We start from the raw sequence: 25,588 nt of genomic DNA, 5'->3' as shown, positions 1-25,588 counted from the left end.
GATGCTCTCCTTGTGGTTTCTGTAAGGCAGTGGTGACCCTGACTAAAACAGTTTAGGTCAGTACAGCCTTTATTGTTACCTCAGACTTGTGGTTATAGAATCCATGTTCTTAACCACATAGAATTCTGGGATAAAATTAACCACTGTGTATAAAACTTTCAACTCAAAGATAAGGAATATGGAAAGAGGCAGACAGCACAAAATGGCAAAAAGCAGGAATTAGCAGACCTGGACTGTCCACAGGAAAGCTGGGTCTTGATTCCCCTGGGCAACAGAAAGAAGCCTGAAGCAAGGAGGAATCAGAGAGGACCTAGGAAGCTCTTTCAGGAGCTTTGTAAGCTGACAGGATTCTTGTGTGTAGGTTCAGCTGCCCTTCCTTCACATTCCTTTCCATTTTCCTGAACCCATACCACTCTGCCCTGGAAGGATTTCAGTGGTAATCATTCTCTCTGAGAGTGCATGAACTCACTGGGCTGCTTCCAAGGGCACCACAAGAAGAATTTACAATTTATCAGACACTGCTTTTTTCCTCTCTAAGAATAAAGAAAGAAAGAACAGAACAATGCAATATAGGTTAAGTGAAAGTTCTTAAGAGGTAATAATAGGTTCTATGTGAAGTATTTTCCTTAAATTGCCTTTTACAGAGTAGCAGGTGTCCCCCACACTTCCCAGGGGCTCCTTAGAACATTTCTTTCTTTTCATTCTCCAGTTGGAGTTGAGGGAGGGATGGGAAGCCTCTGTCTCTACCTTCATTGTCCCTTCAGGGAGCCCAGCAGGAGGTTCTGCTCTCCAGAGTCAGCAGAAATGGCATGCATCAGCAACACTGAGCCAGGAGATGGAGACACTAATTCAGTGTGCTAGCTAGCTGGTGGCCTTAGGGTAAGTCTCCAGTCAAAAACCTTATGACTAGGGCTCTGCAACAGGACAAGCTTGTGAGCCACTTGTTAAAGCAGAGAAGCCTACTGGAGGAAGGAACCATGTCACCAGGGCTTCATGGATCACTTTCCTCCACAACGGAAAGACACTGGGGAGAACATAACTTTCTTCTGTGAAAAGGCATTTTTTTAAAAGTTAAGAAAAAGAAAAAATTAGACCAGCAACACATAATGGAAATAAAATACAAATCACATTTGTGATTTCAAATTTTCTAATAGTCCTATATTTTAAACATAATAGGTAAAAAGAAAGGAGCAAAATTTGAGGAATACGTCATGGTTCTAGTCAATGCATTATCATTTAACATATGATCAGTATAGACATTACCAATGACTTTATTAACACTGGTGTATTTCGTATTAAGCTCTGTATTCAGATATGCATTTTACACATGTTGGCACAAAACAAAGCTCTTGCATCCAAGGGGCTAAGAATCAAATATATGTGACCATAAAGGTGGACTCAACTTGCTTGATATAAGATGAGAGAGAGAGAGAGAGAGAGAGAGAGAGAGAGAGAGAGAGAGAGAAGACAGAGGAATCTAGAAGAGTCCAGGGCAGAAAAAGAAAGCTATAAACTGAACATTGCCAACAGACTGGACAGGGCCAGACTCTCTGCAGGAGCATAGAGAACAGAGAAAAGAGGGAGAATAGCAAGGTTGTAAGGAATTTGACTGGCTGGGGGCAGGGAGCCTGTGAACGCAGGAGGCTGGGTTGCTGGCATGGACTCTGAAATGTGCACTAATACCTGGATACCTGTAATATTGAAGAAGCCTGGATCTCTCAAAGGGTAATGAGAACAACAGGTACCCATGTGTCCCTTCTCCTGGATAAGAGGAACAGAAGCTAGTTTCACAAGTTCCAGAGGAATGCTGACTCTTACCTAATTGCCACAAGCTGAGCTCATTGGACTTCCCCTCGGGATTCAGGGAACTGAAGTTTCCTATGGACCTGACACCAGGGGGATAGTAACATGATCTTTTATAATAATAAAAAAAAAGATAGTCTAGAATCAATTTACTAAGTGAATTAATAGGGAAATATAGGATAAGTCGGCTAATACCCCAGAAGGGAAATCTCTGGTACAGGTTTCAGATGCTGTCAGATGACCTTTGCACCTTTAGGGTTGTTGTGATCTAAGTTACAACATCTCAAACATTTTACATAATAGTCACAAGAATGAGGGCCCATGGCTTGCCAAAGAATGATACCCGGACTCATTGAGTGTTTTATTCTGCAGAAATCCAGCATGCTGGAGTCCCCCATTAGCAAGTCAGAGAGACTACCAATGAGTTTGCAGGCATGATTTAAAGTACATTAGGGAATCCTGGGGTAGGTGACTGTACTGGCTGGTTTGTGTGTCAACTTGACACAAGCTGAAGTTATCACAGAGAAAGGAGAATCAGTTGAGGAAATGTCTCCATGAGACCAATATGCAGGGCAGTGATCTCAACTAGTGATCAAGAGGGGAGGTTCCAGCCCATTGTGGGTGGTGCTGTCCCTCAGCAGGAGTTCTTGGGTAAGAGAGCAAGCTGAGCAAGCCAGGGGAGGCAAGGCAGTAAGTAACATCCCTCCATGACCTCTGCACCAGCTCCTGTTTCCTGACCTGCTTGAGTTTCAGTCCTGGCTTCCTTTGGTGATGAACAGCAATGTGGAAGTTTAAGCCGAATAAACCCTTTCCTCCCCAACTTGCTTCTTGGTCTTGATGTTTGTGCAGGAATAGGAATCTGACTAAGAGAGTGACCTCTATGTTAATGTCAGGTCCATCTCAGCTTTATGGGAGTGTCAGGGCTGGAAACTTGTCAGGCAGGTCTGAAAACTGCTGGTGACCCTTAGTCCTTGCCTCCGGCTAACTTCTGAGGCCTGGAATTGCCTGGAATTGCCCAGTTCATGGAAACAGATATTTAGGCCTAGTCTCCTTAACTGCTAAGTTGAAGCCTGTTGTGGAATCAGCCTACCTTTCTCAACAGTGATATCAGGGAACATATATGCATTGGTAATAAGTTGCTATGAAGGAAGTAAATATAGGACAAGATCTAGAACATTTCATTGCTTTACAATTTCCACGTTCTGATCAGACTGTGATCTTTAACTCAGATGTGGCTTATGCTCTACAGTGGCTCCTGTTGTGCTGAGACAGAGCAGAAACAGATGCCGATTAAGGTCCTTGCAGGTGTGCATCTCCAGAAACTGACCTTCCTTCCTTCCTTCCACTCTTTGGGACTTTGGAACTTGAGTTTGCAGAAACAAAACAACGATTGGCAGAAATAAAGGAACAGAATTACTAATATGCAAGTAGACAGCTGTCACGCTGAGCATGAAACTCAGAGACGAGCCCTGACGATTGTGGCTTAAGGATTCTTAATGAGGAGGACAGAAGTGAGGCCACACCAATTTCAGAGGAGAAGTCAGTGATTTATAGGGGACATGGGCCAGGCACATAGAAGTGACAGCATCTGGGAACACAGTCTGCCTGGGATCTATGGGTGCGAGTTCTCTTCTTGTCTCCTGCTTATTATCCTTCAGGAAGATTATCCTTAGGAGCTTTACACAGATAAAGGAGCTTCAGAAATGATACCTAGTTTTTATTTCAGGTGCAAAGGAGGACTGCCTGCAAGCCAGAACTTCTGAAGCTGGTGTGTTAATTTAAAAAACAAGCAAAAAACAGACAAACAAACAAAAACACCAGGCTTCACCTTGAAGTATTTGTGTTTTCTGAGTTCCAACACATTGCTTTACTCAGCTCTTAAGAACAAGATCCAGGATTTCTAGGAGCATGACATGTAGTTCCACATTACTTCAGCTTTTGCTCAAGTAAATAGCAAACACCTTGAGTACAGAGTCGTCCCTTAACCCAAGTCCTACAGTCAATGTCTGGGCCCTGGGCACTCTAACAAGTTTGGATAAATGACCACCAAATGTGTGTGTGCCTGTGCCTATGCATGTGCGTGTGCGTGTGCGTGTGCGTGTGTGTGTGTTTGTGTGTGTGTGTGTGTGTGTGTGTGTACATATACAACTAGCCACATTAGGAACAAACCAAATAATGAGACCCACTGACTCATCTAGCCAAGTCCATCTTCAGGCTCCTGCACAGGATTAGGCTTGAATACAAAGTGGTCAGGATGTGGTCCATCCCACCCATTGTTGATCCTGGCACTGTCTCAGTGGCACTCTCTCCTTGTGAAATTTCTTTCTAGGGAACAAGTTCCTTTCTTTCCTCCTTCTTCTTTGTTCCCCAAGGAGACTCCTTGGAAAAATGCAATTCCTTGGAACCTCTAGTCCCAGGGGCAAAAGGCAAAAGGATGTCTCTCCTTAGAACATCTGATGCTACGATGGTGGTGATAATTTGCAGCCTGATCTGAATTATTCCTATTTTTGAAAGCAGTGTTTAGAATTTAGTGGGTGATTTATCTGTCTGTAGGGTTTATATAAATACTACTTACTAGTCTTTCATATTATTTGGTTTTCTTTTAATTTTTCTAAGAGAAGACATGGGGAATCCATGGCTGGATTTGAACTCCTGATCTTTCTACTTCTGCTTCTGCCCAACTTCTACATGCTTGCAAGTATTGTAATGTGCTTTTAGTATTACAGGGCATGCATGTGCCACCAGGCCTGGCTAGTCTGCTTGTTTTTATGCTATTCTATTTTAAATGTCTTATTTTTGAAGTGATCTCTATACATTTGCATCCAACCATGTATACAACTCCAGGCAAAGGTGCAACCCATATAATAAAGCCAATACTAATATATATCCATATATATATATATCCATATATATATCCATATATATCTATATCTATATCCATATATATATATACATATATATCAAAGAAAGACTTTCTCTGCTTTTCCTTCCTTCCTTCCATAGCCCAGGCTGACCTTGTACTCCCTATCTAAGCCTCTCATTTGCTGGGATTGTAGGTGGATGCCATCACTCCCAGTCTTGATAGTTTTACCTTGAAAAGCTCTTGTAACTTTAAATGTCTGTTTTTGTTTCACATCAGACTTCTTGGGTTGGTTCAGAACACACTATCCAACACAGGACCCCTTAGCATTAGTAAAAACAGCAGCATAAGAAAAGTAATTCTCACCTTCCCTTCTTCCTTTCACAAAGTATAACATCTAGGAAAAATTTCCTAGATTTCCCATTTTCCTTCTCCATACCAGATAATATGACCCTCATTTTAAGAGGCGACTTTCCTGTACTCAGGAAAGAGCACTCTACTCTTTTAATCTTAATCTCTTCCTTGTACTAAAAAGCCATAGATTATGTAATTTATGAACAACAGTTTAGGTAATTTAGCTCTCAACTCTAAAAGTTGGCCTCCAATGCTATTTCTCTATGACAGACCAATCTTCCTAAAGACTGAGCACGAAACTGCACAAGTCAGGACAGGAGAGTTGGCTAAGTAGTTAAGAATGCTTGGTACAATCACAGAGGATACAGGTCTGTAGGTTGATGGTATTATGCAGGTGAAGGTAGGCCAGAAAAAAACAAGGCCTGTCATTGGACAAAAAGGAAGGGAAGTGGGAACTCTTTTTAGAAGTGAAGGAGAAGCAGGGGAGAAGGAGTCAGAGGGAGGGAAAGGACCTGGGAGAACATGGCAGCAGATGTTAAGATTCTTTTCTGTGTACAGATACAGGTTATAGTGAATATTTCCAAGGGATGGGTATGTACAGGACTTTGTGTTGTCTAGATGGGCAAATTATCTTATCAATTGGATTACAGGTTATTATGTAATGTATTCTTTCATGTGGTGACTTAATTGAGTTCAGGAGAAGGTGTGATGGCAGGAAGCATCAAGCCTGCCACGAAATTGGATGTGTATGCTTGGTGTGGAAACAACCTGCCTTGGGGACTTAATGGGTAGATAGATTGCTGCCGGTCTCAGAGAGTAGCCATCAGCAGTGTGAGATGGGAGGGAGCTTAGCAGGTGACATATTTGCTGACTGAGATGAAAATAACCCACAGATGCCACGTGTGTTGATACTAGTGGGGAATAAAAGAAACCATTTTTATTTTTTATAATAACACAGGTTTGGGACCCAGCACTCACATGGTGACTTCCAAACACATTAACTCCAGTTTCAGGGACATAATACCCTCTGAAGACACTCTTCTTCAGAGAGCCCCACCATGTCCACTCATCATAGTTTTCTCGAAACTCCTATCTAAGGGGACCTGCTTAATTCTGCTCTCCTAAGTCTACTTCCTTCTCTTTATTCCCAGTGTTATCCAGTCTACTTTCCCCCACATGTCCCTGAACACTCCTCTCTCATCTATCCACACCCATTCCCTCACTTAGAGGATAGTACATGGTATAAACCTGATGAATATTTATTGACTGCATGAATTTCTGCTATGAAAAATGAAGTATACTGTTAAAACTTCTAAAATAGTTTAAAAATATTTATTTTTTCCCCACACCTTCCATAAAAAAACTTATGGCCAATTTTATTCAATCTTGTGGGAAAATTTGTCTTTTTTGACAAGGTGCCCTGATGTCTATGGTTTTCTCCTGTATGTTTAAGGAATATTATTTAGGGCATTAGCCTGAGGGCAACAGTAAAGTGACAGATGTGTTCTTTGTCCTCATTGTTGAGTTCTGCAGCCACCAGGCAATGTGTGGTGACCAAATACTCGAATACACCATGTAGCTCGTGCAAGTGAGAAGGAGAATTTTTTTATATTATTTCACTGTGATGGGTTTGCATTTCAATGGCTGCATGGCTAATGGCTTATACATGAGAGAGAGCAACTCAATCCTTAAATACTGTATATAAGCTGTTTTGTTAACAAACTGGCCGACAATCTCCTTCTTATTTAAGTGCAAGGATACCGGTTAAAATCACCTCCTATCTCGAATATGTGAAGGTTTTGCAGAAGAAATAACTGGTTGAGAATAAAATTATCAGCAGACATAAAGCTTTTAATTAAACCAAGATGGTCAGTACTCTGAAGCAAGGCAGGGCAGATCCCCATCCCTTTTCCTCTCTTTGCTGCCAACCACAGCAATGACAATAAATAATACCCATGCTCCTCTGCAAGCATGGTCATCATCAGTCTCATGGGCACAACCCCTAAGGCTGTCATCACCCCATTTCCCAGATGCAGAAAGTGAGGTTCCAAGAGCACTACTTGGCAACAGTAGACCCAAGATGCTAAAAGTTTATGTGGTCCCAGGGACAGGCCGCATGTGCCATATCACTTCCCTCCCCACACGAAGATCCCAGATATTCTTAAAATAGATGAAAGATCATTTAAGAGCATCTCTTGCCAACACTGCTTCTTGTACACATCAATGCTGTACACACACAAAAGACTAGGTGGATTCAAATCACAAAGCAAAACTGAATTCCACGTCATTCATTAAATTATTGAGCGTATTAAAAATGGAAGTGTGAGAGGGGGATTGGGACTCTAATTTTGCAGCACAAACACTTCCACCCACATGCCAGCCTCTCATTATGGTTCTGGGAAGGGGGCACAGATGATATTCACAGCCTTAATTTCACTCAGCTCTTGCTAAAACTATGAACATACTAAGTCATCACTGTAGTTCATAGCATCAAGGAATCCAGCCCGCCCCATCAGGCTCTCCTCTACCAGTAGGGGAGCCCAGCACTTCATAATTCCACATTAATGAAGAGCAGATTCTGTCCTTGTTTCTATCTTGCATTTCATTTCCACAATAACTTGAAGAGCATGCGGAATGGGGATCACGTGAGGAAATGTAAACAGTGCTCTGTTACCACAGCTCTGAAAGATATGTTCTTCCAACAATGTAGATGACTACTTTATCCAAGCCTCAGGGCCATGTCCTTGACCTGGTTACTCCCTGAACTAACACATGCATAAGATATACTTTTTCAAAAGCTGACTCCCTGAGTGCTCTCTAAACCTGCATACATGCTACTGGAGAAATGGCCAGAGGAAACTTACCAATACATACGACCTTTAAGTTGTCTTTCGAGTGTATATATGTTGTTCCCTAGTCTAGACATTCTGACTCTATCCTACACTTTCCTACATGACAGTGGCTGCTCTCCATCTTCCTCAGTCTCCTTCCCAATCTGTGCCTTCAGCCATTGGCCTATTTCTCAGAGAAAACAGAAATGGTCAGAAAAGAAGCTTTCCAAACTCCTTCGGGCAAGTGTCCCATGGACCTCGTGTCCCCATCTGTGAACAGTGCTGCCTTTATCTGAAGCCATTTCTTTCTCTTCTGTTAAACTCCCAGCCCATGAGTGCCAGGGTTAGTCTTGTGTTTGTCAGACTTACTGGTGGGAATAACTGTCTGTTAGAAATCATGTAAAGGAGGGAAATCTTTTGCTTTTGTTTCCTTGCTTGTGGTTTCAGTCCAGGTCAGCTGGTTCCTGTGGAGAGGAAGAATATCCTGGGAGGAAGCTAGGGTGGGAGGAAATCTCCAATCGAGGAACAGCCAATTGACATGGGGGCCAGGAACCAGAGTGTAATCTTGACCTATCTCCCAAAATCCTTTATCTGAATTGGAACCCACAGCCTCTGGAGAGCCACCCACTTCCATGGTGAGCTGTTCCTTTCTAAGACCGCATCCCAGCCACTCAGAGGCATGCTTTACTAATCTCCTAGGTGCTTAATACCATCAATTCCATAAGCAAGAGCAGTCGTCACAATTCCCATTTTAAACACTATGTGCTACTTACCTTCTTATACAAACAAACACCTCTGTCAACCCCACTGCCACAGCTAATAACCCTTCTTCTCCTATCTTCTAGAGCAGAACTCCCTGGAAGATCCCTTTCTGTGTCCTATCCCCTTTTGCAATTCTCAGTTGACTCACTGTGTAACAAACTGCTTTTGTTCAAATTAGCAGTGACTGCTACATCCAGAAATCCAGTGGCTCTTAGTCCTGTTTTCTGTTTTGATAATGGCCGCTCCATTGTCTTGTATCTGCTCTCCATTTGGTCTTCAGGAACCCTGCTTTGCTGAGGAATCCTCAGTTTCCCCACTGTTCTCCCCTGGATTGAAGAGCCACACAGACTCTTGTTCTTCATCTCTTCTCTTCTCCCTTTCCCATGCATTTTCATGGCTTTAGCTACATGCTGGCATGCTGCCCTGTGTAATCCAAAGGCAGTGTCCCCAGACTCATAGCCAGTTGCTCATATCCCCTGGGAATTCCAGTGTCTGGTAGATCTCTCAAAACTTAGCTTGTCCCCAACTAGCCAGGGACATTCCTGAAACTTGAACGACTCTGTCTTCTACTTCTGAGTCTATGACAAGTCCAGCCTCCTGTTTACTAGGTCAAAGTCTTACCTGACCCCCCCTCCTTCTTTCTCTCATGTCCCAGGCAATGCACCACGGTCCACAGTGATCCAAGTGTGCTGAGCCTCCGTCCACTTTTCACCCTCTGTGCTCTTGCTCAGCCCCACCAGGTCCTCATTAGCTGACCTCAGCTGTGATGGCTTCCTGAGTATCTCCCTGCTCCTTGCGTTGCTCCATAGTAGTCGATTACAACAGTCAAAGTAGCTCCTGTAAAATGTCAGTCAGACAGTGTTCCTTGTAATGTCATTTGCCTTAGTATAAAAGCTGGAGTCTAGGGTGATGGAGAGATGGCACAGCAGTTAAGAGCATTTGTGACTCTTCCAGGTGACCCATATTTGATTCTTAGCACTAATGTCAGGTGGCTCTCAACTGTCTATAACTCTGACTCCAGGTGATTTGATGCCTCTACCTTCTAGGAACCTGCACTAACATGCATGGATCCGCACATAAACATGCAGACATAACTAGAAATAAAATAAATGTTCCAAAAAATCCAAGCCCCATTATCTTCCTCCAGCCCCATAACCTCCCACCCAATCCACAGGCTTGCTCTACTCCACTGAGCTCCTTCATGTCTTCTGGACAGAGGGTCTCTAGAAGGCTCTAATGCATGGTGAGTGCTTAGGCCAGATTGATAAACACAGCCCACAAGGCACAGGACAGTCCTCTCTATGAAGAATTACCAGATCTAAAAGTTAATAGTTAGGGAGAGACTTCATATAAACTGAAGCACAGACAAGAACTCCAGGCTAAGTTGGAGCCTGTGGCAGTTGACTCGATGGCTATTCCTGCTTCTGATGTCATAATGAAAGTATTCAGCTGCTGGATTAAACACCTTTGTCACATAGCTGGCCATGCAACCGACTCCTATTGGAGATACTGGGAAGGATCTAGCTGCAGGCATTTTTTTCAACAGCTCAGCCCATGTCAGCACACAGGAACAGAATAAAAAGGGGATTAGGCATGCTGTCCTTGCTCCCCTTACTCTGATGAGACCCCCAGTCTATGGGACACTTCATATTCATCAAAGGAAAAACCCACCAAGATGAACTCTCAATCCTAAATGTTTATGCCCCAAATACAAGGACACCTACATACGTAAAGGAAACCTTACTAAAGCTCAAAACACACATTGCACCTCACACAATAATAGTAGGAGATTCAGCACCTCACTCTCATCAATGGACAGATCATGGAAACAGAACTTGAACAGAGATGTAGACAGACTAAGAGAAGTCATGAGCCAAATGGACTTAACAGATATTTATAGAACATTCTATCCTAAAGCAAAAGGATATACATTCTTCTCAGCTCCTCATGGTGCTTTCTCCAAAATTGACCATATAATAGGTCAAAAAACGGGGCTCAACAGGTAAAGAAAGATTGAAATAATCCCATGCGTGCTATCATACCACCACAGAGTAACGCTGGTCTTCAATAACAATAAGGGAAGAACGCCCACATATACGTGGAAGTTGAACAATGCTCTAATCAACAATAACCTTGTCAAGGAAGAAATAAAGAAAGAAATTAAAGACTTCTTAGAATTTAATGAAAATTAAGGTACAACATACCGAAACTTATGGGACACAATGAAAGCTGTGCTAAGACGAAAACTCATAACTCTGAGTGCCTGCAGAAAGGAACAGGAGATAGCATATGTCACCAGCTTCACAGCACACCTAAAAGCTCTAGAACAAAAAGAAGCAAATACACCCAGGAGGAGTAGATGGCAGGACACAATCAAACTCAGAGCTGAAATCAACCAAGTAGAAACAAAAAGTACCATAGAAAGAATCAACAGAACCAGAAGTTGGTGCTTTGAGAAAATCAACAAGATAAACACTTAGGCAGACTAACGAGAGGACACAGAGAGTGTGTCCAAATTAACAAAATCAAAAATGAAAAGGGAGACATAACTAAAGAATCAGAGGAAATTCAAAAATCATCAGATTTTAGTATAAAAGCCTATATTCAACAAAACTTGAAAATCTGCAGGAAATGGACAATGTCCTAGACAGATACCAGGTACCGAAGTTAAATCAGGAACAGATAAACCAGTTAAACAACCCCATAAATCCTAAGGAAATAGAAGTAGTCATTAAAGTTCTCCCAACCAAAAAGAGCCTAGGTCCAGACGGGTTTAGTGCAGAATTCTATAAGACCTTCATAGAAGACCTCATACCAATACTATCCAAACTATTCCATAAAATTGAAACCGATGGAGCACAACCGAATTCCTTCTATGAAGCCACAATTACTCTTATACCTAAACCACAAAAAGACTCAACAAAGAAAGAGAACTTCAGACCAATTTCCCTTATGAATATCGACTCAAAAATACTCAATAAAATTCTGTCAAACCGAATTCAAGAGCACATCAAAACCATCATCCACGATGATCAAGTAGGCTTCATCCCAGGCATGCAGGGACGGTTTAATATATGGAAAACCATCCACATCATCCATTATATAAACAAACTGAAAGAGCAAAACCACATGATCATTTCATCAGATTCTGAGAAAGCATTTGACAAAATTCAACACCCCTTCAAGATAAAAGTCCTGGAAAGAATAGGAAATCAAGGCCCATATCTAAACATAGTAAAAGCCATATACAGCAAACCAGTTGCTAACATTAAACTAAATGGAGAGAAACTTGAAGCAATCCCACTAAAATCAGGGACTAGAAAAGGTTGCCTGCTCTCAGCCTACTTATTCAATATAGTTCTTGAAGTTCTAGTCAGAGCAATCAGACAACAAAAGGACGTGAAGGGGATACAGATAGGAAATGAAGAAGACAAAATATCATGATTTGCAGATGATATGATAGTATATATAAGTGATCCCAAAAGTTCCCACAGAGAACTACTAAAGCTGATAATCAACTTCAGCAAAGTGGCTGGGTATAAAATTAACTCAAATAAATCAGTAGCCTTCCTCTACACAAAAGAGAAACAGGCTGAGAAAGAAATTAGGGAAATGACACCCTTCATAATAGACCCAAATAATATAACCTATCTTGGTGTGACTTTAACCAAGCAAGTAAAAGATCTGTACAATTAGAACTTCAAGACTCTGAAGAAAGAAATTGAAGAAGACCTCAGAAGATGGAAATATCTCCCATGCTCATAGATTGGCAGAATTAATATAGTAAAAATGTCCATTTTACCAAAAGCGATCTATAGATTCAATGCAATCCCCATCAAAATACCAATCCAATTCTTCAAAGAGTTAGACAAAACAATCTGCACATTCATCTAGAATAACAAAAACCCAGGATAGCTAAAAATATCCTCAACAATAAAAGGGCTTCAGGGGGAATCACTATCCCTGAACTCAAGCAGTATTACAGAGCAATCGTGATAAAAACTGCATGGTATTGGTACAGAAACAGACACATAAACCAATGGAACAAAATTGAAAACCCAGAAATGAACTCCCACACCTATGGGCACTTGATTTTTCACAAAGGAGCGTAAACCATCCAATGGAATAAAGATAACATTTTCAGCAAATGGTGCTGGAGGGCAACATGTAGAAGAATGCAGATCGATCCATGCTTATCACCCTGTTCAAAGCTTAAGTCCAAGTGGATCAAGGACCTCCACATCAAACCAGATACACTCAAACTAATAGAAGAAAAACTAGGGCAACATCTCGACCACATGGGCACTGGAAATAATTTCCTGAACAAAACACCAATGGCTTATGCTCTAAGATCAAGAATCGACAAATGGGATCTCATAAAACTGCAAAGCTTCTGTAAGGCAAAGGACACTGTGGTTAGGACAAAATGGGAACCAACAGATTGGGAAAAGATCTTTCCCAATTCTACAACAGATAGAGGACTTATATCCAAAATATACAAAGAACTCAAGAAGTTAGACCACAGGGAATAAATAACCCTATTAAAAAATGGGGTTCAGAGCTAAACAAAGAATTCACAGCTGAGGAATGCCGAATGGCTGAGAAACACCTAAAGAAATGTTCAACATCTTTAGTCATAAGGGAAATGCAAATCAAAACAATTCTGCAATTTCACCTCACTCCAGTGAGAATGGCTAAGATCAAATACTCAGGTGATAGCAAATGCTGGCGAGGATGTGGAGAAAGAGGAACCCTCCTCCATTGTTTGTGGGATTGCAGACTGGTACAACCAATCTGGAAATCAGTCTGGAGGTTCCTCAGAAAATTGGACCTTGAACTACCTGAGGATCCAACTATACCTCTCTTGGGCATATACCCAAAAGATGCCCCAACATACAAAAAAGACACATGCTCCACTATGTTCATAGCATCCTTATTTATAATAGCCAGAAGGTGGAAATAACCCAGATGCCCTTCAACAGAGGAATGGATACAGAAAATGTGGTACATCTACACAATGGAATATTACTCAGCTATCAAAAACAATGACTTTATGAAATTCATAGGCAAATGGTTAGAACTGGAAAATATCATCCTGAGTGAGGTAACCCAATCACAGAAAAACACACATCGTATGCACTCATTGATATGTGGCTATTAGCCCAAATGCTTGAATTACCCTGGATGCCTAGAACACATGACACTCAAGACAGATGATCAAAATGCAAATGCTTCACTCCTTCTTTAAAAGGGTAATAAGAATACCCTTGGTAGGGAATAGAGAATCAAAGATTAAAACAGAGACAGAAGGAACAACAATTCAGAGTCTTCCTCACATGTGGCCCATACATATATAGCCACCCAATTAGACAAGATGGATAAAGCAAAGAAATGCAGGGCAACAGGAGCCGGATGTAGATCTCTCCTGAGAGACACAGCCAGAATACAGCAAATCAGAGGCAAATGCCAGCAGCAAACCACTGAACTGAGAATAGGACCCCTGTTTAAGGAATCAGAGAAAGAACTGAAAGAGCTTGAAGGGGCTTAAGACCCCATATGAAAAGCAATGCCAAGCAACCAGAGCTTCCAGGGACTAAGCCACTATCTAAAGACTATACATGGACTGACCCTGGACTCTCACCTCATAGGTAGCAATGAATATCCTAGTAAGATAACCAGTGGAAGGGGACTGTAAAACCAACAATAAGATCAAACTCAGGAAAGGCAAAGAAACTAGAGCCTTCAGAGGAGGACAACGCTTCTAAAGCTGAACTTTATTCTAGTGGGAATCTTTCAGCCACCTAATAACCAAAATGTAAATGGATGGATTTGTGTTGCTTAGGCATCTAGGTTCAAAGCAGAAATAGAGAGACTATCCCCCCTTTCTCCTATCTATATAACAATCCATCACAGGCCTGGAGAACAGTAAGAACATTGTATTCTTTGCCTGAAAGAAGTTTCCACAGCAGGTGACATCTGTTTAAAATAAACCAGGTGCTCGCCTTTGTTCTTCTGAGGTCTGCAGTATTCATTGGGAAATCTCTCCACATCCTATTAAGCTAACTATTGAATGTCACACTTTTTACAAGCAAATATTCTTTTTGTAAAAAAAAGAGTCCTACTTACAATTATGTATATTTTAACTGGGCAATATGACTGGCAAAGGCCTTAATTGAGGATCATCATTCACACCTAGTGTATTATTAGGCCTTTCCTACACATTGGCATTTGTGAACATTGTACCATGGCCCTGTCATCTGCACAGCTTCTTGCAATTCTTGTGATTACAAAGGACTTGTGAAAGCTGAGGTGACAAAGAATGGCATTCCACTCACCTTAGGGACACATCCTTTGCTCACACTAATCTAAATCCAGAAGAAAGGCTTCCAAGACACCACATCTATCCACAGGAAACTGTTTAGCTGTTCTTATATTTTACTGAGATACAAAGTAGTTAAGAATGGGGCATGGGGAGGAAGGAAGGATTTCATTCAAATCCAGGAACACTCAGGAGCATGGCTCTGCTGATATTTTGAACTCTGGGGAATTCTACTCTGGGGAATTGGAAAAAATTATGATTTCTTTTCAAAATTTAAGTTATCCTGTTTCTTGTACAGTTATCCTCTGCATAAAAAGCAGAAACCCTTATAACCTGTACTCGATTCCTTGAACCGATATAGAGGTGAGAGAATATCAACTCCATAACTTTTCTTGGACTTCCACAGGCACCAGGGTACATATCAATCTCTCTTTGTGTGTGTGTGTGTGTGTGTGTGTGTGTGTGTGTGTGTGTGTCTTTCTGTCTCTCTGTCTCTCTCTCTCTCTTCTTACACATATACATACACATACACGTAAATGTACACACTCTTGCACATGTACACACACACACACACACACACACACACACACACACTCACTCATGCTCACACTAAATTACCCAAAATGTAAGCTCTCAGCTGGTCCTGACACCATGGCTTCTCTCTGCCATCATGGACTCTAAATTTCTGGAAACATCATCCTAATTTTATTTTTAATGTGCTTTGGCCAAGGTGTCTTTCAAAGCAATAAAGACGTAAATAATACATACTGTCATGTATTCAGTCTTTAATGGATCAAATGTTGCTGTGTGGCCAGTTGTTAATGTAGTACTTTAACTCCACTGTGTCCCAGCAGCCCTAAGAAAGCAGTGCAACACAGATACCTACAGTGTCCAAACATAAGAAATAGTCTGACAAGACTTCCTAAAAGCTGACTGGAAGCCAGTCTTCTCCTATCTGCCCTCGGAAGATGGTGAACTCTCAGTTTCTCCAGCCCCACATCTGTGTAGATGCTGCCCTGCCCCCGCCCTGAAGATAACGGACTGAACCTCTGAACCTGTAAGCTGGCCCCACTTTTTCCTAAAAGCAGGAACCATAGAGGTTGGCAAGGAAAAAGACATTAGAGTACTGAGCACTCCTTGAAGGAGGAGATAGTGAAGATACACTATTTTACACCTACCCTGTGATCAAAAATTATTACACAGATCAATAAGGAGGCAACAGAGAATCATTGATAGAGTGTTTGTCTAGCACACACAAGGTCATGGTTACCAGCCTCAGTACTCAAAAGAATGGAAAGAAGGGTGGGAAAATGAAGGAGGGTATGGTTGAAACATTAGAAACTATAGCGTGTCAAATGACTATCTTTCCAGTAACTTCTTCTCCCTCAATGAACTGTTCCACCTCACACTGTACACAGTGTACTAATGAATGCTCATGAACAGATCATGAGCACAAAAACACTCGTGTCAAACTATGCTTTGGAGTCAGAGCAAGTTATAATGTGGGATGCCTCAATAGCTATGGTTTCTAAAAGCAAAGATAGATCATCTTCGACTGATCCTTTAGTTTTTATCTAATACCTGTCTGCAATTTTCATGTCCTCTTTACATGTGTACATGGGTATGTTACCTTCTTCATCTTCTAGATTTTCCCAGCATTCTCTGCTGACTTAACAGTCAGTCTGTAAGAGAGGGTGTGTGCTCCAGGCACTGTTTGTTGCCAGCCAAGTCAGGCTGGTGTGCACTTGTGTGTTTTTTCTTCACACTCAAGAGAGAGGAAAATGGACTCCCATTTTGGAGTGATTTCTTTAGAATTACCTGCAAAAGCAAACAGACTCTTAAAAATCCCTCTGGTGCATTTGTATCTTGGGCCTTTTGCAAGAAGGGGAGAGAAGGAAGAGAAAGGACGACTGACTGAAAAGGTTGTTCTCATTCCCACTGCTGGCGAGGGGTTTGATTTCCTAAGTATTAATCAAAATCACTCTTGATTATAGCAAAAACAACCTTTGGTATAATTTTAATGAAATTAATGAGAATATATGTTAATTCTGAACAATCTTGCTCTAGAGATTAAAGAACAGCCTGCCAGGAAACATAGGAATAAACCTATAGGATCAAAATGAATATTTGTCCTGTTTTTGCGGTGGTGGATGTTTGTGTAAGTCACTGGACTGTAGATAGGTATATCCATAGCACCAATCTTTATACAATGTTTTTTTTAATGACTTTCCTAAATCAGGTAATTTCATTCACACTTATTGAAGTTACCATTTCATATCTCTTTAATTACAGATAAGAGGCTACAGAAATAAACAGAAGTTGATACTCAAGAATATTGGAGGTATAAAGAATACAAATTTTATTCTGGCAAGTAGTTAATTATGACTTTCATTTACATTCATTTCAGTTGGACATATTTTGGGAAATCACATAGTATGTATGAATTATGGACATTACATAATATAGTATAATATTGTAAAATGTCTGAAGATACATTTATGAATCAATTATTTCCTTTAGTGATTTAAGTTAAATGAGTAAGACAAGAATCTGAGAAATTGTCACTGTAAATGGCACATTAATATTAAAGAAGAGATGTGTAATGGAAATCATTGTTTAGGGATATATATCTGAATAGGCCTTGTGAACGATGTTGAATTTGACCAGGGTATTCCAGGGCAATACTATTTTCATAGTGGTGAAATAAACAATTCACATGGATAGATACAATGAAAGCAAAATGGTACTCACTTGAGAAATGAGAGATCTGTAAGACTGAGATGTAAGTTTGTGAGGGACTTTTGTGTAAAATTTCATGGGTTCACATTGCATAATTCTATTAAAACAAGTTTCTTGGTAAAATATAAGTATGGCAGATCACCAGATGTGGCAGACTCTGAATGGCCATTGCTTCAGTCTCTTCTCAAAATGCTATGTCCACTTACCTTCCTATGAATATCTTTATTTCCTCTCTTAAAGAGGACTACAGCATCTCCACTTTGGTCTTCCTTCTCCTTGATCTTAATGTGGTCTGTGGATTCTAGCCTGGGGAGTCTGAGATATTGGGCTAATAACATATCACTCAGTATATATCATGTGTGATTTTTTTTCTTTTCTTGTCTTTGTGATTGGGTTACCTTACCCATGATGCTATATCTCAAGATCACTGTCACAATGTTATTTATTGAACTTAGCTTGCTACTTCCCACCCTGTTGAACTTTTTCTGTTGAATGTCAAATATATTTTCTAGCTACAGGAACACTCTCACTTCCAAGTCTTGGCTACTCTTAGGAATTCCAGGCCAATGATCTGACCAGCCTGGCCTCTGTACATAGAGAGAAGATTCAAGCTGTTGTAACGGAGACAAATGTGCACTGTGAAATATTTGTGTTAGACAGGTGTGGCAAGTACCTTTCCTTAATGAATAATGATTTAAGAGTACCAATCACTGAGTAAGCAGAGGGGACTTTCAAGTCAAATGGGGAAGAAGAGAGTGGGACAAATGGGATTTGATGCTTTTGGGATGGAGAGAGAGTTTAGGGTTAAAGATGTCACTAACTGGAGGCCTTAGATGAGCCACCATAGGATTTAATTTTTAGGATGTTTGTAATTGCAGCCAATGGTTGAGTTACCTGTTCTTTCTAAACTAATTTTGTATAGTGTTTTTCTACATTGGTATGGAATCCAACTGTTTTGAAGAGGGTGGTAAGGGCCATGCAGAATTTAGATGTGTGGGGCTGCTGTGATAGTGACCTACCAAGGGAACTTAGCAAGTTCAGGGAAGATATTTCAAGAGCTCTGGGCAAGAGAATATGCCAAGCCTGGCTAGAAATATGAACAGCGTCTGAGACAAGAGAGCCCTAGGATTGTGGTTTCTACAAGGTGCTACATGGGGCCAGAGAAAAGCAAACTGGGATATTGCATGCATTTTTTCACTATTTCCCACTATAGACATGTTCAGTAATTTGGATGATTTAGTTAATGAAGAGCAAACATTAGACCTAGAAATCTACCATCATGAGGTACTGTAAACAACATCACTAATGAAAGGAAATGACATGCATTGTGGGGAAATTTATTTTTTTACATTAGTTATTTATTTGTTTATGTAGTCATTCATATATACATTCCATCATTCTATTAAAAATTCAACATCAACCCCTTCTTCCTAGTCCCCATCTCACACTGTTTTTTACTCAATACCCGCTCTCTTCTACCCATTCGCTCCATTCGACCTCTGAGAAGAAAGAGCCACCTTATTATCTCCCCACCCTGACATGTCAAATCAGCAGAGGATTGCACACATCCTCTACCACTGATACCAGACAAGGAAGCCTATTTAAAGGTATAGGATCTACAGGCAGTCTACAGAATCAGGGAGACTTTCCACTTCACTTGGGACCCAAATAAAGACCAAAATCCATGTCTACTACATTTATGGCAGTGGCCCAGGTTCTGTCCATGTATGATCTTTAGTTGGAGTTTACGTTTTTGAGTCTCCATAGGTAGAGGTATGTTGATGCTGCTGAACTTCCTGTGGAGTTTCTACCCACTCAGGTATCTCAATCTCTCCTCAAACTTTTCTACAAGACTCTGTGAGTATCTAATGGTTGGGAGTGAGTTGCTTTAACTGTTTCCATCAGCTGCTAGGTGGATCCTGTCAGAAGACAGTTAAGCTATGATCCTCTCTGCAAGCATAAGAGAGTATCATAATGTCAGGAATTGATTCTTGCCCATGGGGTACGTCTGATTTGGGTTAGTCAATGGTTGGCCATTACATCAGTCTCTGCTCCACCACTGTTAATGTATACAATGTAGGTAAGACACTTTCAGGATGTAACTTTTTTCTAGGTGGGTAAGTGTCCTTATCCCTAAAGTGGAAGTCCTGTCTGCCTATAGGATGTGGCCATGTCAAGATACATACCGCTCACTGATAGGAAATCTGCTAGTGTCACTTCATAGACACTGCCCTCCACCCTTGCCCATTGCCAATTTTTATTCTCTCTCCCCTTCTTTCCCTTCGTTTGATGTACCTATTCTGTTACCCTTCCCACACCCTCTCCCACTGAGTTGCCCCTACTCCTCCACCCCCAACTTCAGTTTATTTCCCCTTCTGTTAAATATTCAAGCATGCTCCTCTGACTTTTTATTTTGGCTTCTTTGAGTCTGTAATTGCAGTGTGGTTATCCTGCCCTTTATGGCTAATATTCCCTTATAAGCAAGAACACACCATGCACTAAGAAGCATATTTCCTAGTCCATCAATTTGCTTTTGAATTTCATGACATCTTTGTTTCTAAACACTTTATACTATTGCATTTTATAAATAGACCAAATTTTCTTTATCCATTTATCAGCTGAGAGACATCTGGGGTGTTTCCAGCTCCTGGCCATCATAAATAAACATATATATATATTTGTATATATATATTTATATATATGTATATATATGTATGTATATATACAAACATAATATAAACATATATCCACATATATGTATATATTAATATTCATATATCCAGAAGAGATATAGCTTGGTATGGAGGTATTGAGGTAGAATTGTTTCCAATTTTGTGAAAAATGGCCAAGTTGATTGGAGTACAGTGGTTTGTACGCCAATCACCTTGGAGGCGTTTACCCATACTATGTAAAATAAGTTTTAAAAAGTTATGTAACAGATAATGAAATTATATCCATTGTGTAAATACCACAACTGAATTATTATAAAGGCAAATAAAACATGTTTTAAATGTAGAATGTATTTTTTGATCAATTATAGTCATTTATATGGTCAGAGGAAGTGACAGCTCTTGTGCAATCCAGAATAACATGGGTCACTGATTTTTTTTTTTATCTTTACTAACTTGAGTATTTATTTTTTTTAAATTAACTTGAGTATTTCTTATTTACATTTCGAGTGTTATTCCCTTTCCCGGTTGGTTTCCGGGCCAATCTCCCCCTAAGCCCCCCTTCCCTTCTTTATGGGTGTTCCCCTCCCTATTGCCGCCCTCCCCCCAACAATCACGTTCACTGTGGGTTTAATCTTAGCAGGACCAAGGGCTTCCCCTTCCACTGGTGCTCTTACTAGGCTATTCATTGCTACCTATGAGGTCAGAGTCCAGGGTCAGTCCATGTGTAGTCTTTAGGTAGTGACTTAGTCCCTGGAAGCTCTGGTTGCTTGGCATTGTTGTTCATATGGGGTATCGAGACCCTACAAGCTCTTCCAGTTCTTTTTTTGATTCCTTCAACGGGAGTACTGTTCTCAGTTCAGTGGTTTGCTGCTGGCATTCGCCTCTGTATTTGCTGTACTCTGATAAACATTGATTTATCAGATATCTTACAAAACATTTTGCCCTAAAACAAAAGCTTACACCATGTTCTCATCACCTCCTACTACTATACAAAAACTGACCTTGTAATCAGACATAAAACAAACCTCAACAGATACAAAACATTGAATGAATCCCATGGATTCTATTGGACCAGCATAGGCTAAGGATGTTTTTCGGAATAACAAAAATATCAAAAAGCCCACATGTACAAGGAAGCTGAACAACTATCTATTTAATGTTTGCTGGGTCAGGGAAGAAAGAAAGAAAGAAAGAAAGAAAGAAAGAAAGAAAGAAAGAAAGAAAGAAAGAAAAAAGAAAGAAGGAAAGAAAGAAAGGAAGGAAGGAAGAAAGAAAGAAAGAAAGAAAGAAAGAAAGAAAGAAAGAAAGAAAGAGAGAAAGAAAGAAAGAAAGAAAGAAAGAAAGAAAGAAAGAAAGAAAGGGAGAGAATTGGAAAGACTTCTAGAGTTTAATGAAAATGGAAGCACAACATATGAGATAGAATGAAAAATTCAGGTGAAAGTAGATGCTGGAGAGGATGTGGAGAAAGGAACATTTCTCCATTGTAGGTAAAAATTTTCAATCTGGTACAACCACGATCAAAATCAGTCTGCTGGTTCCTCAGAATACTGGACATAGGACTTTCTGAAGACCCAGCTATACCACTTCTGGGCATATACCAAAAGATGCTCCAACATAAAACCAGGACAAATATTTCACTATGTTCATAACATTATTTACTACAGCCAGAAATTGGAAACAACTCATGAGTTCTGCACTGAAGGAATGGATACAAAAAAGGTGGTACACAATGGAATACTACCTAGATATTAAAAGCAATGACTGTGTAAATGTTGCAGACAGATAAATGGAATGAGAAAATATCATACCTGAATGAGGTGACCAATTCACAAAAGAACACAAATGGTATGTACTCATTGATAAGTTGTATTAGGCAAAAAGCTCAGAATGCCCAAAATACAACTCACAGACAATATGAAAAAGAAGATTGAAGACCGAAATGTGGACATCATCAATTTACAGTCTTATATTTGATATTTATAGGATCTAGTAAGAATTTTGTGTCAAATTAAACATCCAGAAGAGTAATTAGATATCCAGAACAGTTTTTAATCTTACTAACAATAGAACAATTCTGTAAAACCGTTTTTAGTAAAGCATTTCTGAATTAACGCAAACATTCAAATACATAACTTTTGAAGTTCATACTTCAGTTTGAACTTCATAGATTTTAAATTAAAATTTCTTCATTTTTAAAAGTATCCTTTTTGGTTTTTGTTTTTTTGCTTTTTGTTTTCTTTTTTTAGTTTTTTTAATGTAATGTTTGAAATTTACATTTCAAATATCATTCTTTTTCTTGGTTTCCCAGACATAAGCCCCCTATGCCATTCCCCTCCTCTTCTTCTGTAAGGGTGTTCCCTTCCCCGTATACCTCCCCCTTCCTGCCCTACCGAACATTGCCCAATACTGGTTGTCCCAACCTTGGCAGGACAAAGGGCTTCTTCCATTGGTGCCCCAACAAGGCTATTCTCTGCTACATATGCAGTTGGAGCCCATGGTCAGCCCATCTGTAGTCTTTTGTTAGTGGTTTACTCCTTGGCAGCTGTTTGGTTGGTATTTCTGTTCTTATGAAGCTGCAAGACCCTTCAGCTCTCTCAATTCTTTTTTCTAATTCCTCCACCAAGAACCCCATTCTCAGTTCAGTGGTTTGCTGCTAGCATTCTCCTCTGTTTCTGACATGCTCTGTTTGTGTCTCTCAGGAGAAATCTATATCTGGTTCCTGTGAGCATGCACTTCCTAGCTTTATCCATCTTACCTAGATTTGCTGGCTGTCTATATATGGGCCCCAGGAGGGGCAGTCTCTGAGTGGCCATCCCTTCAGTCTCTGCTCTAAACTTTGCCGCCCTATCACCTCCTATGCGTATTCTTGCTGCCCGTTTAAAGAAGTAGTGGACGTATGTGAGTATTGGTCATCCTTTTTCTTGAGCTTCATGTGGTCTGTAGATTGGATCTTGGGTATTTCGAGCTTTTGGGCTAATACCCACCTGTCATTTAGTGCATACCATGTGTGCTTTTCTCTGATTGGGTTACGACACTCAGGATGATATTTTCTAGTTCCATCCATTTCCCTGTGAATTTCATGAAGTCATTGTTTTTGATAGCTGAGTAGTATTCCATTGTGTATATCCACCACATTTTCTGTATACATTCTTCCGTTGAAGGGCATCTGTGTTCTTTCCAGCTTTGGGCTATTATAAATAAGGCTGCTATGAACTCAGTGGAGCATATGTCCTTGTTATATGTTGGAGCATCTTTTGGGTATATGCACAGTAGTGGTTTAGCTGGGTCCTCAGGTAATACTAAGTCTAATTTTCCAAGGAACTGCCAGAATGACTTCCAAAGAGGTTGTACCAGCTTGCAATCCCACCAACAATGGAGGAGAGTTTCTCTTTCTTGACATCCTTCTCAGCATCTGCTGTCACCTGAGATTTTGATCTTAGCCATTCTGACTGGTGGAATCTCACAGTTCTTTGGAATTGCATTTCGCAGATGACTATGGATGTTGATCAATTTTCATTTGACTCTCAGTCTTTGTTTAGCTCTGTACACCATTTTGTAATAGGGTTATATGATTCTATGGAGTGTACCTTCTTGACAAATTTATGTATACTGGATATTACCGTCTATTAAATGCAGGGATGGTAAAGATCTTTTCCTAATCTGCTGGTTCCTGTTTGGTTCTATTACAGTGTCCTTTGCCTTACAGAACTTGGCAGTTTTATGAGGTCCCACTTTTGATTCTTAATCTAAGGGCATGAGCCATTTGTGTTTGTTCAGAAAAATTTCCCCTTTACATATGTGTTCAAGAGTCTTGCCACTTTCTCTTCTGTTAGTATCAGTTTATCTGGTTTTAGGTGGAGGTCTTTGATCCACTTATGTCGGGCTTTGTATAAAGAGATAAGAATGTGTCAAATTGTATTCTTCTACAGGCTGACCTACTGTTAAATCAGCACCACTTTTTGAAACTATGTCTTTTTTCCACTGGATGGTTTTAGCTTATTTGTCAAAGTTTAAGTGACCATAGGTTTGTGGGTTCATTTCTGGGTCTTCAAGTATATTCCATTGATCTACCATCTCCTTTCTATACCAACGCCATGCAGTTTTTACCAGGATTGCTCTACAATGCTAGGACAGGGATGGTGATTCCTGCAGAATTCTTTTATTATCGAGAATATTTTTCAGTATCCTGGGTTTTGGTTATTCCAAATGAATTTGCAAATTGCTCTTTCTAGCTCTATAAAGAATTGAGTTGGAAATTTGATGGGAATTCCACTGAATCTGTGCATTGATTTTGGAAAGATGGCCACTTTCACTATATTAATCCTGCAAATACACGAGCATGGGAGATCTTTCCAGCTCTGAGATCTTCAATTTATTTCTTCAGAGACTTGAAATTCTTGTCATACAGACTTTCACTTACTTGGTTAGTGTCCCACTAAAGTATTTTACATTATTTGTGACTATTGTGAAGGATGTTGTTTCCCTAATTGCTTCCTCAGTCTTGTTATTCATTGAGTATAGGAAGGCTGCAGGTTTGTTTGAATTAATTTTATATCCAACAACTTTGCTGAACTTATTTGTCAGATATAGTTGTTCTTTAGTGAAATATTTTTGGTCACTTAGGTATACTATCATATCTTCTGCAAATTGTGATATTTTGACTACTTCAATTCCAATTTGTGTCCGTTTGAACTCCTTTCCCTTTCTGATTGCTCTGGCTAGGACTTCGAGGACTATATTGAATGAGTAGGGAAAGAGTGGAAGCCTTGTCTAGTCCCTGAGTTTAGTGGGATTGCTTCAAGTTTTCTCCATTTAGTTTGATGTTGGCTACTGGTTTGCTGTATATGGCTTTTACTATGTTTAGCTATGGGCCTTGAATTCCTATTCTTTCCAGGACTTTTATCATGAAGGGGTGTTGAATTTTGTCAAATGCTTTCTCAGCATCTAATGAAATGACCATGTGGTTTTTCTTTGAGTTTGTTTCAATAAGGGATTATGTTGATGGATTTCCATATACTGAACCATCCCTGCATCCCTGAGATGAAGCCTACTTGATCATCGTGAATGATTGCTTTAATGTGTTCTTGAATTCAGTCTTGAAAAATTATATAGAGTACTTTTACATCAATATTCATAAGGGAAACTGTTCTGAAGTTCTCTAACTTGGTTGCATGTTTCTGTGGTTTGAGTACAAGTGTAATTGTGGCTTCATTTAATGATTTGGTAGTGTTCCTTTTGCTTCTATTTT

General features: G+C 40.1%; 1 long non-coding RNA gene across 9 annotated transcripts in view; it reads left to right on the top strand.

Moving 5' to 3' along the window:
* Positions 1 to 8: 8 nt before the first annotated feature.
* Positions 9 to 25,588, top strand: part of LOC134481241 (uncharacterized) — a 49,778-nt gene continuing 24,198 nt past the window's right edge. For 2 of the 9 annotated variants that reach the window (XR_010056662.1, XR_010056666.1), the window contains exons 1-5: positions 9 to 879; positions 3,033 to 3,098; positions 3,530 to 3,571; positions 15,781 to 15,986; positions 17,222 to 17,270. This is a non-coding gene — a long non-coding RNA (uncharacterized LOC134481241). The remainder of the gene's footprint in view (positions 880 to 3,032; positions 3,099 to 3,529; positions 3,572 to 15,780; positions 15,987 to 17,221; positions 17,271 to 25,588) is intronic. The other 7 variants (XR_010056668.1, XR_010056667.1, XR_010056663.1 and 4 more) reach the window with 7 other exon arrangements.

Source organism: Rattus norvegicus, chromosome 12, assembly GCF_036323735.1.
Source record: "Rattus norvegicus strain BN/NHsdMcwi chromosome 12, GRCr8, whole genome shotgun sequence".
Taxonomy (NCBI): domain Eukaryota; kingdom Metazoa; phylum Chordata; class Mammalia; order Rodentia; family Muridae; genus Rattus; species Rattus norvegicus.
The sequence above is the reverse complement of the archived record's forward strand: the minus strand, read 5'-3'. Positions and strand labels throughout refer to the sequence as shown.